This window comes from Phyllostomus discolor, chromosome 3 (genome assembly GCF_004126475.2).
Source record: "Phyllostomus discolor isolate MPI-MPIP mPhyDis1 chromosome 3, mPhyDis1.pri.v3, whole genome shotgun sequence".
NCBI classification, from domain to species: Eukaryota; Metazoa; Chordata; class Mammalia; order Chiroptera; family Phyllostomidae; genus Phyllostomus; species Phyllostomus discolor.
In genome coordinates, this window is record NC_040905.2 from 123,096,819 (window position 1) to 123,108,879 (window position 12,061).

Consider the following 12,061-nt stretch of genomic DNA (forward strand, 5'->3'; position numbering starts at 1 on the left):
TTTTTCTTCCCCATAAACCCAAGGAATATTGTCCAAAAATGGGAGCTAGGGCAAAGTTGGGAGGCTTTCACACTTATGATGCTAGTGGGTTTCAGGTTTATGTTGTAAAGGAATTAGAGTGCCCAGGGTGAAGGTGAAAGGTCCAGAGCAGCTGACCACTCCGAAACTGCCACAGATGTACATGATCTTGCTGACAGGAAGAAAACAATCTCTGATCCTCAAAATTATGCTATTAGCCTCTTGGCAAGAGGAATATAATTTATTTTGTCATTTAAAATATTGCGCATCTCCACCTCCTCTCTCATTATAATCCAAAGGCAAAAAAGTTAGTAAGAGTTCATTTTAAAAACCTAGTTGCAGGCTCAATGTCCTGCCACATAAAAGGTTTCTCTTCTATGAATGTTCAACAGAAACTGTGATTCTGAAAGCTGTCTCCAACACTCCTTCTTCTCACTGAAGACAACTCCTGGGGTCCCTTCATTAGCCCCCTCTCCAGAACTGACCTTGGGTCCAATGGATCACCTGCCAATATCAGTGAAACCACACAGGAAAGAAGGAAACCCACCTTGCCCATCAAAGAACAGATAGATGTTTGCACAAATAATATCTCAACTTCAAAGCAAAGCAAGTTTGTAGTTACTATTAAGTTGTACTGCTTGATTAAATAGGATGCTTTTGTGGGAGAATTTGTACCTGACACAGCACTCACTCTTCTAAGCATGTTACAGGTATTAACACATTTAATTTCCACAACAGTCTTCTGAGGTAGGTAACATGATTACCCCCATTATACAAATAAAACCAACACTGACAGGTTAAGTAGCTTGCCCAAGGTCACCCTAGAGAGTGGCTGAGCTGGGATTCGAACCCCAGAGTCCTCTACTAATACTACTACGATGATGACTACTACTACTATTGGAAGCAATAATAGCATCGATCATTTATTGATCCCTTACTCTTCCCCCAGGTATCCCACTCAGCTCTTTTTACACATTACATTCTTGAATCCTCACTATAATATATAAGGTACTACTACTATCCCCATTTCACAGAAGAGGAAACTGAGGTGCAGAGAGGTTAGGTAACTTGTCCAAGGTCACATGGGTAGAAAGGATCCTTTAAAATTCCAGGGTCCTGGCTCAGAATGGTGACTCTCACCCACCCCTTACCTCGACTATCCACTATACCAGTGAGGGAATTCGACCCTCAGGGGACCCCAGCTCCTCCGGGGGAACTGTGCAACCCCTGCCCAACCACAGAGCCCTCAGGTGTTGTTCTGAGGCCAATGGACAGCCTGGGTTGAAGCGACTGGAGAGAATCCTAACAACCAGCGTCAAGTGTTTGCTTCTTTCTGCAACTACAGTCACCCCAGAGAAAACACTCCAGAGGGTAAAAGGAGCAAACGCGGTCAAGTGCGCACCTCTAACCGGAGCTGGGAAGGGGTTTGCGCAGGTACTGGGCAGAGAGGCAGGTGCAATGCCGGATCCTGGACCCAGTTTCTGAGCAGCTCAGAAACCCCTCTCGCCACCCGTGTTCCTCTGGCCATAGCATGGGCAGAAGCCAGGGAACTGGAACCGAAATGACCTGGGACGGTGCCTCAGCATCCCGGCTACTTGGAGGTATCCCTGAACTGATGCGCTCACAGCTACCCAGTGGCGCAGATGGCGTCCGGGAAGCCGTGGGACCCCGTGGCCGTGGCCGCTCTTGCGCTTGAAAACCCCGAGCTGGTGCGGCCTGCCCCTGCTGGACTCACCTAACTTGTTTCCGAAGGCTCAGAGGCTAGACGGTGCTCGATCTCACGTTCTGCTCCGTTCTGCTGCTACGAGCACAGCGAGCACAGCGCGAGCATCTCTGGGCGCCGCGGCCGCCGGGCTCCCAAGGAGGCTCGCCTGGCCCCGCCCCCAGCCCCTCCCCCCCCCCCCCGCCCCCCGCCTGCCCTCACCTGCCCAGGTGTGTTTCGCAGCCGGCGGAAGCTGTTCTGCTGCCCGGAGCCCGCCAAGGTACCGCAGCATTTCCTGCCACCTCGTGGCCACTCTGTGCCCTTGCTCGTCCTGCGTGCGTCTTTTGGTGGCAAAGCGCAGTGCCTGCCGCCGCCCGGAGGCCACCCTGCGCCCTACATTCCTCTGGGTCTGTGTGGCACCGTCTTCAAGTTTCTCGCAGTGCCTCCTGCCGCCCTGTTACTTTCCAGAGCAGGTCACTCTGTCCAATTGACTGCCCGGCCGCCCTAGGACCAGGAGAAACCCCAAGCAATCTGGACCAGGGCTTCCTCCTGACCTGCAGCGAGGCTTCCCCAGTGCTACCTGAGTCCAGCTGCTGGCTGTAGGGGTTGTTCAGCCAGATGGCTCATACTCTGATCTCGTCAGCTGCCTTTTTATAGGTATTCAGCAGATACCTAAGAGAAATGCTTTTAGAAAATTACAACTGTAAGGGACCATAGCGACACTTCTGTCTCAGTCCCTTTGAGTAGACAGAAAACAGGCATGGAGAGAGGAAGGAGTCTGTTCTGTCTCAGAACTTCTCAGACTAACCTGTGCATACCATCACCTGCTGATGACGTTAAAATGCAGATTCTAATTCAGTGGGTATGGGGCTTGGAAATCTGCATTTCTGATTTCCCAGGTGATGCATCTCTTGCTGGTCGAAGAACCACACTTTGAGTAACAAGAGCTACTTGCTCAAGTGAGTGGAAACTATTTTACACTTTTCGAGGGCAATTTTTAAAAAGCCCATAAAAAATCTCAATTGTTTATTTTAGCAATATACGCACATGGTAAATAGCTCAGATAATAAAGAGGAAGTGGTAATTTTTTTTTATTACTGCTTCAGTTTTGCTAGTTGTTATCAGTCTATTCTGGTTTTCTGCTTCTTCCTCATTCAGTTTTGGAAGATTGCATGTTTCTAGAATTTACCCATTTCACCCAAGTGCCCAATTTCTTGGCCAATAGCTGTTTATAATAATTTCTTACAATCTTTTGTATTTCTGTGATATCAGTTGTTACTTCTCTTTCATTTCTGATTTTATTTATTGGGTTCTCTTTTTGATGAGTCTGATTAACAGTTTGTCAATTTTATTTATCTTTTCAAAGAACCAGTTCCTGGATTCATTCATCCTTTGAAATGGTTTTTTTGGGGGGTGGGGGTTCTCTATGCCATTTCATTCTGCTCTGATCTTGATTATTTTCTTCTGCTTCCTTTGGACTTTGTTTGCTGTTGTTCTTCTGGTTCTTGTAGATGTAGGGTTAGGTTGTTTATTTGAGATTTTTCTATCTTCTTTAGGCAGGCCTATATCACTACTAACTTTCCTTTCAGGACTGCCTTTGCTATGTCCCATATAGGTTTTGGGTTGTTGTGTGGTCATTTGCATTTGTTTCCAGATACTTTTGATTTTTCCCTTGATCTCATAGTTAACCCATTGATTATTTAATAACATGTTTTTCAGTCTCCATGTGTTTGTGTGCTTTTGAGTTTTTTTCATGAGCTTGTTTTCTAGTTTTAAGCCATTGTGATCCAGGAAGATGCTTGATATGATTTCAGTTTTCTTGAATTTGTTAAGGCTTGTTTTGTGTCCTAACATGTGGTCTATCTTTGAGAATGATTCATGAGCATTTGAGAAGAATGCATATTTTGCTTCTTTTGAGTGAAATGTTCTATAAATAGCAGTTAAGTCCATTTGAGAAAGTGGAAGTCTTTCTATAATCTGGTTAACAGTTTTCTTATTATTTTATATATTTATATGTGCAGTGGGATTATGAAGTATACCCCGTTCTTTAAGTTTGTTTTAGCGACAGTACACTACACAGTTACATTATTTTTTATTGTTATTCAAGTATAATTGTTTCCATTTTCAACATATATTCTTATTGTAAGTAAATGAAGCCAGCTTTTTTATTCCTTGATATATTATGAGTAACTTTTTCCTAAGCATTCCATTCACACAATTTATTTAATCAATCCATTGATATATTTTAATGTTGCCTCTAGTTTTGCATTAATATGGAAGTATTTTTCCAATACTTCCTAACCCTATAATTCCTTCAATGTTGTCTTTCTATATATCAACTCCAATCAAGGTAGGCAGAATGGCTTAACCAACCTCCCAGTGGCACAAATCATGTAACATTGCTGTAGCAACTGATAACTGATACAACTTCACTCAAATAGAAGCCTTGAAAGACCCAAGAATTTCAGGACTATTGGGATCAATGAGAGACTCAACAGCAAGCCATGGACAGAAGAATCAGAGCCTAGGAAATGCAAACAGCAAGGGCCACATTCTGAGAACACTAAAGTCACTTACATTTAACATCAACTTCTCCTTTCTCAATGTTACTGGAATCCTGGGACTGGAATTAGTCTTGGTAAAGTCATTTGGTTTCAAATAACAGAATCAGACTCAAGTTAGTATAAGTTAAACTAAGAAATGATTAAGTGGACACAAGCAGAAGTCTTTTACAGAATCCAGAGAAACACAAGGCCTCTGGAGAATGGGAACCAGGAAAGTTCTGGATCCTTTAGGGGAGGATTTTTGGGGCTTTCTTGAGTTTCCAATGCCCCTCTTAGTCTCAGAGGGTCTTTAGATAGAATTTGATTTGCCAGTGGCCTCCCAGTGAGCTGGGTTCATTGGGTCAGTTGTCCTCATCCTCGGTCTGATTGGCTAGCACCATCAGGATAGAAACACAGAATAAAGATGGCATAAGGTCCACCACTATGGATGAATGGACAACTCTCAGAGAAAGTGGCTATAAACAAAGAAAGAACCTTAAAAGGAAGTGAACCAATAGCTCCCTTTGTTGTCAGTACTATGGCTTCTAGTCCACTTAGGAAAAGGCAATATTAGATAAGACTTATGCTATCCCCTAAATACACAGACTTCATAAATTTGCTTGCCAAAAGCAATGGTGAAGTGGTCATATGTTTTCTTTTTTCTGCCAACATCCATTTCCTTTTATTCTGGAGACATCTATGAATTTCCTTTGGAGAACCATTCATCTCTCTTTCTCAGTCCTTGAACAGCAGTTCAAGTTGGGTTGATTCTGCCTCTGCCTGTAGGTCTAGCCAATCAGCATATCTTATCATTCAAGTCATAGGGCTTTTTTCAGTAGTGGGCATGGGCTCCAATTCTATTCAATGAGAGTCATGCACATCTAGCACATTTTCTGGAAGATTACAAAGGAGAACTTTTCTTTCTGTTTGGACTGCTAGAAGAAAGGACTGTTTTATTCAAAATCTGGAGGGGAGAGGAGTTATCACACGGGGTTTGAGAGTGAAGTCAACACCAAGAAAAGCAAAGCTGAGAGATGGAGAGAGTTCCAGCTCTGATTATAAAATGCATGTCTTTATACTCAGTACTACCTGAGTCTACCTCCTGGATTTTTTAGTCACACAAGCCAATAAATTTACTATAGTCCTTAAGTTGTGTTGAATTCAGTTTATTTTAGTAACCAGAAACCAAAAGAGTTCCAACTAGTAGAAAGAGGATAAAAACACACTATCTTCCCACATGGACTGGTCGTGCCATTTTATGTTTCTTAAAATAAGTATATTCCATATCCAGTTGCAGATGAAGTATCTACACATTTTCTGGGGAATGTTTTTATTTTTTCTATGCCAGATGACACCAATAAGGACCCTGCACTACTAAAAGGGAAAAGTGGAATTTGAACTATGACAAGAAATAGACTCTTTGTAATCTGGGACCTATTTAGCTATCTCAGTACAGCCCAAAATTTATCAAATTATCTCTACAGGACCTGTAGTTTGTTGTAAACCTTGGTGTGGGCTCAATGGGGTGCAAATTTCCAGGCTCATATTGATGTTATGTAACAAGATAGTAAGATTCCAAAAATTATCAACAAGGTCTTTAATCAGACCCAACGACCTGGGTACTATTTCTGTGTATAGTCTTGCCTGATTGCTATTTGGGGCAAATAGCATCAAATTTGGTAACATTATGGAAATGTAAATTTGGTTACATCTATTTTCCAGGACACTTTCTTTATGCAATAAAGCACACATAATTCTGACAAAAGTAGCATCATTTTCCTAATGTAAGAAACATTTTTTAAGACTTTATTTATTTATTTTTAGAGAGGGAAGGGAGGGAGAAAGAGAGAGAGAGAGAGAAACATCAATGTGCAGTTGCTGGGGGCCATGGCCTGCAACCCAGGCATGTGCCCTGACTGGGAATCGAACCTGTGATGCTTTGGTTTGCAGCCCACGCTCAATCCACTGAGCTACGCCAGCCAGGGCAAAATATTTTTTTTTTTTAAAGATTTTATTCATCCATTTTTAGGGAGGAAAGGGAGGGAGGAGAGAGAGAGAGAGAGAGAGAGAGAGAGAGAGAGAGAGAGAGAGAGAGAGAGAGAGAGAGGGAAACATCAATGTGCGGTTGCTGGGGGTTATGGCCTGCAACCCAGGAATGTACCCTGGCTGGGAATCGAACCTGGGACACTTTAGTTCCCAGCCCGCGCTCAATCCACTGAGCTACGCCAGCCAGGGCCTACAAAATATTTTTTAATTAATCAGATTCTTTAAGGATCAAGAGACATGCACAGATTACCTATGATGATGGGGGTTTATTGAACCCCCACCACTACGACTATCACAAGAGGGTTCCTGATGGAATCTGTTCCTCTTGCCTGCATGAAATCCATTCTCCCTCCTATTGGCATCAGAGCCTATGTTTTCCTTTGAAAGATCATCTTCTCCTACCTTTTGTCCATGTGGTTCTGATAGGAACCCCATTCTTAGCCCCAGTCCTAACATTTCTTTCCAAGGTCATAGTTAGTTCCAGAAAGAGCATGCTTCTGAAGCCAGCCAATAAAAAAAACCCTTCCCCTGGATCGAGTATAACCAGCATTTTTGCTAATAGATTCAAAGTCTTACCAACTTTCCAGCAGTTTCAGAAGGTTTCCACTGCCCTATATGCCACCTACTTGGCCCTTGCCAATTGTACATCTTAGCTTGCATCATTTGAAACACTCCACTTCTAGTACTTATTTATAACTCAGGCAGGACTGTGTATGCTTCAAGTATTAGAAACAAACAACCTGGAACTAGCTTAGGTTTAAGAATGAAAGAAATGCCCTGGCTGGCATAGCTCAGTGGATTGAGCGCGGGCTGTGAACCAAAGCATCCCAGGTTCGATTCCCAGTCAGGGCACATGCCTGGGTTGCAGGCCACAGCCCCCAGCAACTGCACATTGATGTTTCTCTCTCTCTCTCTTTCTCCCTCCCTTCTCTCTCTAAAAATAAATAAATAAAACCTAAAAAATAAATAAATAATAAATAAAAAATTAGCACAACATTTAAAAAAAGAATGAAAGAAATTATTTCCTGTACTGGGAAGTTTGACCTTAGGCCCATCTTAACCCTGAATTCAAAAGATGTCATTGTCTTTAAGTCTTGGCTCTACTTCTCAGTGTTTATGCCACTCTCTGTCCAGTGTAGTCATAAGATGACTGCATTAGCTCCAGCCCTCATGTGCACATAACTAAGTCCAGCAGGACTGATAGCTGAAGCATAGATTGGATTGTAGGATTAGCTATGAATCCTGATTGGGCCTTATTACTTTGCCTGAGATATGTTTCAACTCCTAATCGAACACCATTAGAATAATGGAATGCACTCATTGGCTTTGGTTGGATTACATGCTCTGCCTTTGAGTAGAATCAGCTTCACTCAAAACACATGGGCTGAGAGTAAGGCAGGGGTGGTTCCCCAAAGCAAAGTCAGGGTCAATTTTGGTTTGGGAAACATCTAGTCTTTTGTAACTTCTTTCCTTTTGCCTTCTTTGGCACTGGCAATTAATAATTGTTTAGGTGAAACACTCTCTTTTTTGGTTTCTCTGATATATCATTTTTTCTAAAATTTATTCATACTCCTTGGGACTTTGTGTCATTCCTCTGTAGAGTCTCTCAGTTTTAGAGATCAATGTCAGGGTTCATGGACTCAGGAACCCAGTCATGTGGTACAGCAGGAAATCTTAAATCTTCTGGAGAGTTGGAGGAGATATCAAGTGGTTTAGCAGACTTAGTTAAACTGATATAAGGACTTATGATTCAGTAGCATGGAATCAACAAAGTGTGGAAACCCAGTGAGTAAGCTTGCTCCCAAGTTTGGTTCTTTCAAGGATTCCTGTGGTTTTGGAATGATGTGCTGATGATCCAAGATGATGGTGGAGTAGGTGGGAGTGACACTAACCTCCTTCCAGTACCAAACTGGAATTACAACTAAACTGTAGAACAATCATCCTGAATAACCAACTGAACCACTAACTGGAGAGAAGCCTTATAACCAAGGACTTAACAGAAGGGGCTATATTGTAATTGGTAGCAACTGCAGAGGAGTGAGAGGGCTGGCTAGGCTCCCACAGGCAGCAGCTAAAGTTTCAGAGGAATATCTCAGCTTCATGGACTTCCCCCTGACAAGTGTGGGGGTCTAAACCCCAAGCTGGGCTCCCCAGCCTAGAGCATTAGAACTGGGAAAGGTGCCCACATAACATCTGGCTGTGAAAAACATTGGGGCTCTTGTCCATCAGGGAGAGATGGTTAGAGGCACAGAATTTTGCTCACAGCCACTCAACTGGGCTCCAGCAGGTGGAGGGCAGATTGGACTAGAGCCATATGAGGAGCCCTTGGGAGGGAGCTAAGGTGTCAGCACCAGGATCCCTGTGCTGAGTCATCACCCATACTGCAGAAATCATCTTTCTCAGGCACAGAAGTCCCCTCCAAGTAGCATCAACCTTGGGGGAAGCAATAACCTTACCCACTGAAATCCCTCTCATCCTACCCTGTGGATCTTATGCCCTGTTGAGGAGTTTAGCTGGGGGCTCTTTTAGTGACTAAGCCTAACAGGCAGCCTGCAGGCAGAGAAAGATCTCTGGGAGCTTTGAGACTTTAGCTGCCTCCCACATGAGTCTGGTGCTAGTCAAAGTAATCCTTGGTATTCAGCCTGGTTCTTTCCACACACACCCAGACCCAGCAGAGGCAGCCACAAACTGTGGATCACTGATAGTTCCAAACAGGTTGCCCAGGGCCAGTCACAGGCAACATTTGACATAGATCTGAACCAGAGGCCCTTCAAAGAGGTCTAGAAACAATACACCCAATGGCCAGCTTCAGACAAAAACAGAGCAGGATCCAATAAGCTTCACAAGCAGCATATACACAGGTAGATCTTGGCAGGCACTTGACCCCACTGAGGCAAATTCCACTTCATGTGATCAGCACCTGCACAGCAGCTTGCACACTGTGTTGTGGGGGCAGGGGGGGGTGGTGATAAGCCTCACAGTCAGTTGCCTGAGGGTTAATTCCATGTATGAGTGGGCCAATAGCAATCAAGAGTCAATTACAACAGGAGGGCCCACATAACTGTGCACAAGGGACATTCCTAGAGCACCCAGCTCAGGTAATCAAGGAGAGTGTGCTACTGGGTCCCACAGGACACTTACTGCATAAGGCTACCATATTAAGACTGGGAGTCATAGAAGATGGATCTAATACATAGAAATGAACATAAAGAGGCAGCCAAAATGGGGAGACAAAAAAATAATGATGTCTTTCCTTTCTCATGAATGCTACCTTAACCCACGAGCATGAGATCAAGGCTCTCTCTTCATGCATGCTCATTAATCCAGTCTTAAAAAAACCCTACTATGCTTGATCACTGGGAACTAGGGGACAGGACTCTTAGATTCATTTACTTGCATGTGAGTTTCATAATGGTTTTCCTGATGCTTCTTTTACAGGAAGCTAGCTTTCAATGATCAGCACTGTGGACAGTGTCTATAGATGTGTTTGTGAGTTCTTCCTTTATGCAGGAGGTCTCTAATGGGATGCTCCTCTCCTGAAAAATGCCACTTGCAGCTTGGAGATGGATATTAAAAAAGGATAAAGTAGTGAAAGTGACCTCCAACAGCTGAGTTATTCAGTTGACATAGAAAAGATGTCACAGATTGCCTTTATAACTAGAAATGTACAGCTGATGCTTGACATTTGTACTTGTTTACGTTCTATAAAGTCACTATAAACACTGAGTTAGCAAATACTGAATCATTGCTCCAAGGTGAAATACAGACTTAGGTTTCTGAGAAGCTCTGATCACAACATATTCATCAATTGATCAATGCATAACTTTTAAAAATGTGTTTCTGATTAAAGACACACTAACATATATTATTGATTCATTCATATTGAACTCACAGCCAACAACACTGTAATCATCCTGGACAAAGCTTATCTAACACACATACTTTCTCTGGAAGGCTCATCACTACCTTTCATGATGACCTTATTTAAAATTGTAACGACAAGAGAAATTTTCTGTTTCCCTTTACTGGTTTACTTTTTTCCATAGCACCAATTTTCAACACTGCATATATTATTTCTATCTTGTTTGTATTTCCCATTAAAATATAAGTTTCTTGAAAGCAGGCATTTTACCTACTTAGTTCATTGCTTTATCTGCAGGGTGGATAGAACAGTGCTTATACACAAAGGGGCTCAATGCATATTTTATGAATAAACGAATGAGTACAATAACAGAGCCAGGTCCCATTTGGGGTCATGGTTGGCTCCTCTGGCTCTAAAAGGCTATATGCCTGTGCAGAAGCAGGTTTTGTCACAAATGCCCAGATAAATTTCAGTTTGGAGAGTTGAACAAGCTGCAAAGAGACAGTTATATCAGACTTCCAGGAAGATGGAGGCACAGGTGGACGCAACGTACCTCCACGCACAACCAAGATTAGAACAACAACAATTTAGAGGCAGAATAACACCCAGAACTGACAGAGAATTTATCTGAATGGAAGTTGGACAGCCAAGAAGTTGAAGTAGACCCATTCATCCAGACCGGTAGGAGTGGTGGAGAGGAGCAGCCAGGCGCGGGTCACAGTGCATGGAGAACAGGGAGAACTGGGCGCCTAAGGCAACCGGGAGTGTGTAAGGTATCTGGGGCATGCAAGATCACAGCGGGTGGACCCTGAGTATGCAAGAGGCAGCTGGCAGACCCAGTGAGGCAGTGATTGTGGACCAGGGCAGAGCGCACAATCCAGGATCCCAGGGAGGGGACTGGGGTCCCAGGAGAATGGAGCTACTGCCATTGTTCCCTCCCGCCCCTACCCCCGCCCCCACATACAATGTCACAATCTAGCGACTGGGGTGCCCAGCCCTGGGGAACACCTAAGGCTCTGCCCATCACCATAACAGGAATGACCAGACCCCCCACCACCCCCCAAAAAAGAGAGAGAGAGACATGTCTCAAACAGAAGAACAGATCGATGCCCCAGGACTCATCATTTTAAGCAACCGAGAGATAGCCAATCTATCAGAAGCACAGTTCAAAACACTGGTGATCAGGAAGCTCATGGAACTGGTTGATTTTGGGTGTAAATTAGATGAAAAATGCAGGTTACCATAAAAGAGATGAAGGAAAATGCACGGAGAACCAATAGTGATGGGAGGGAAACTGGGATTCAAAACAATAGAGTGGACCAGAAGGAAGAAAAAAACAACCAAACAGGAAAGAATGGAGAAATAAGAATTCAAAAAAATGAGGAGAAGCTTGGGAATCTCCAGGACATCTTTAAATGTTCCAACATCTGAATTATAGGGGTACCAGAAGGGGAAGAGGAAAAGCAACAGATTGAACATGTATTTGAACAAATAATAAAGGAGAACTTCCCCATTCTGGCAAAGGAAATAGACTTCCAGGAAGTCCAGGAAGCTTAGAGAGTCCCAAAGAAGTTGGACCCAAGAAGAAACACACCAAGGCATATCATCATTACATTAGCCAAGGTAAAAATGAAGGAGAGAATCCTAGAAGCAGCAAGAGATAAGGGGACAGTTACCTACAAAGGAATTCCTTCCCATCAGACTGTCAGCTGATTTCTCAAAAGAGACCTTACAGGCAAGGAGGGGCTGGAAAGAAGTATTCCAAGTCATGAAAGACAAGGACCTATATCCCAGATTACTCTATCCAGCAAAGCTTTCATTTAGAATGGAAGGGCAAATAAAGTGCTTCTCAGATAAGGTCAAGTTAAAGGAATTCATCATCACCAAGCC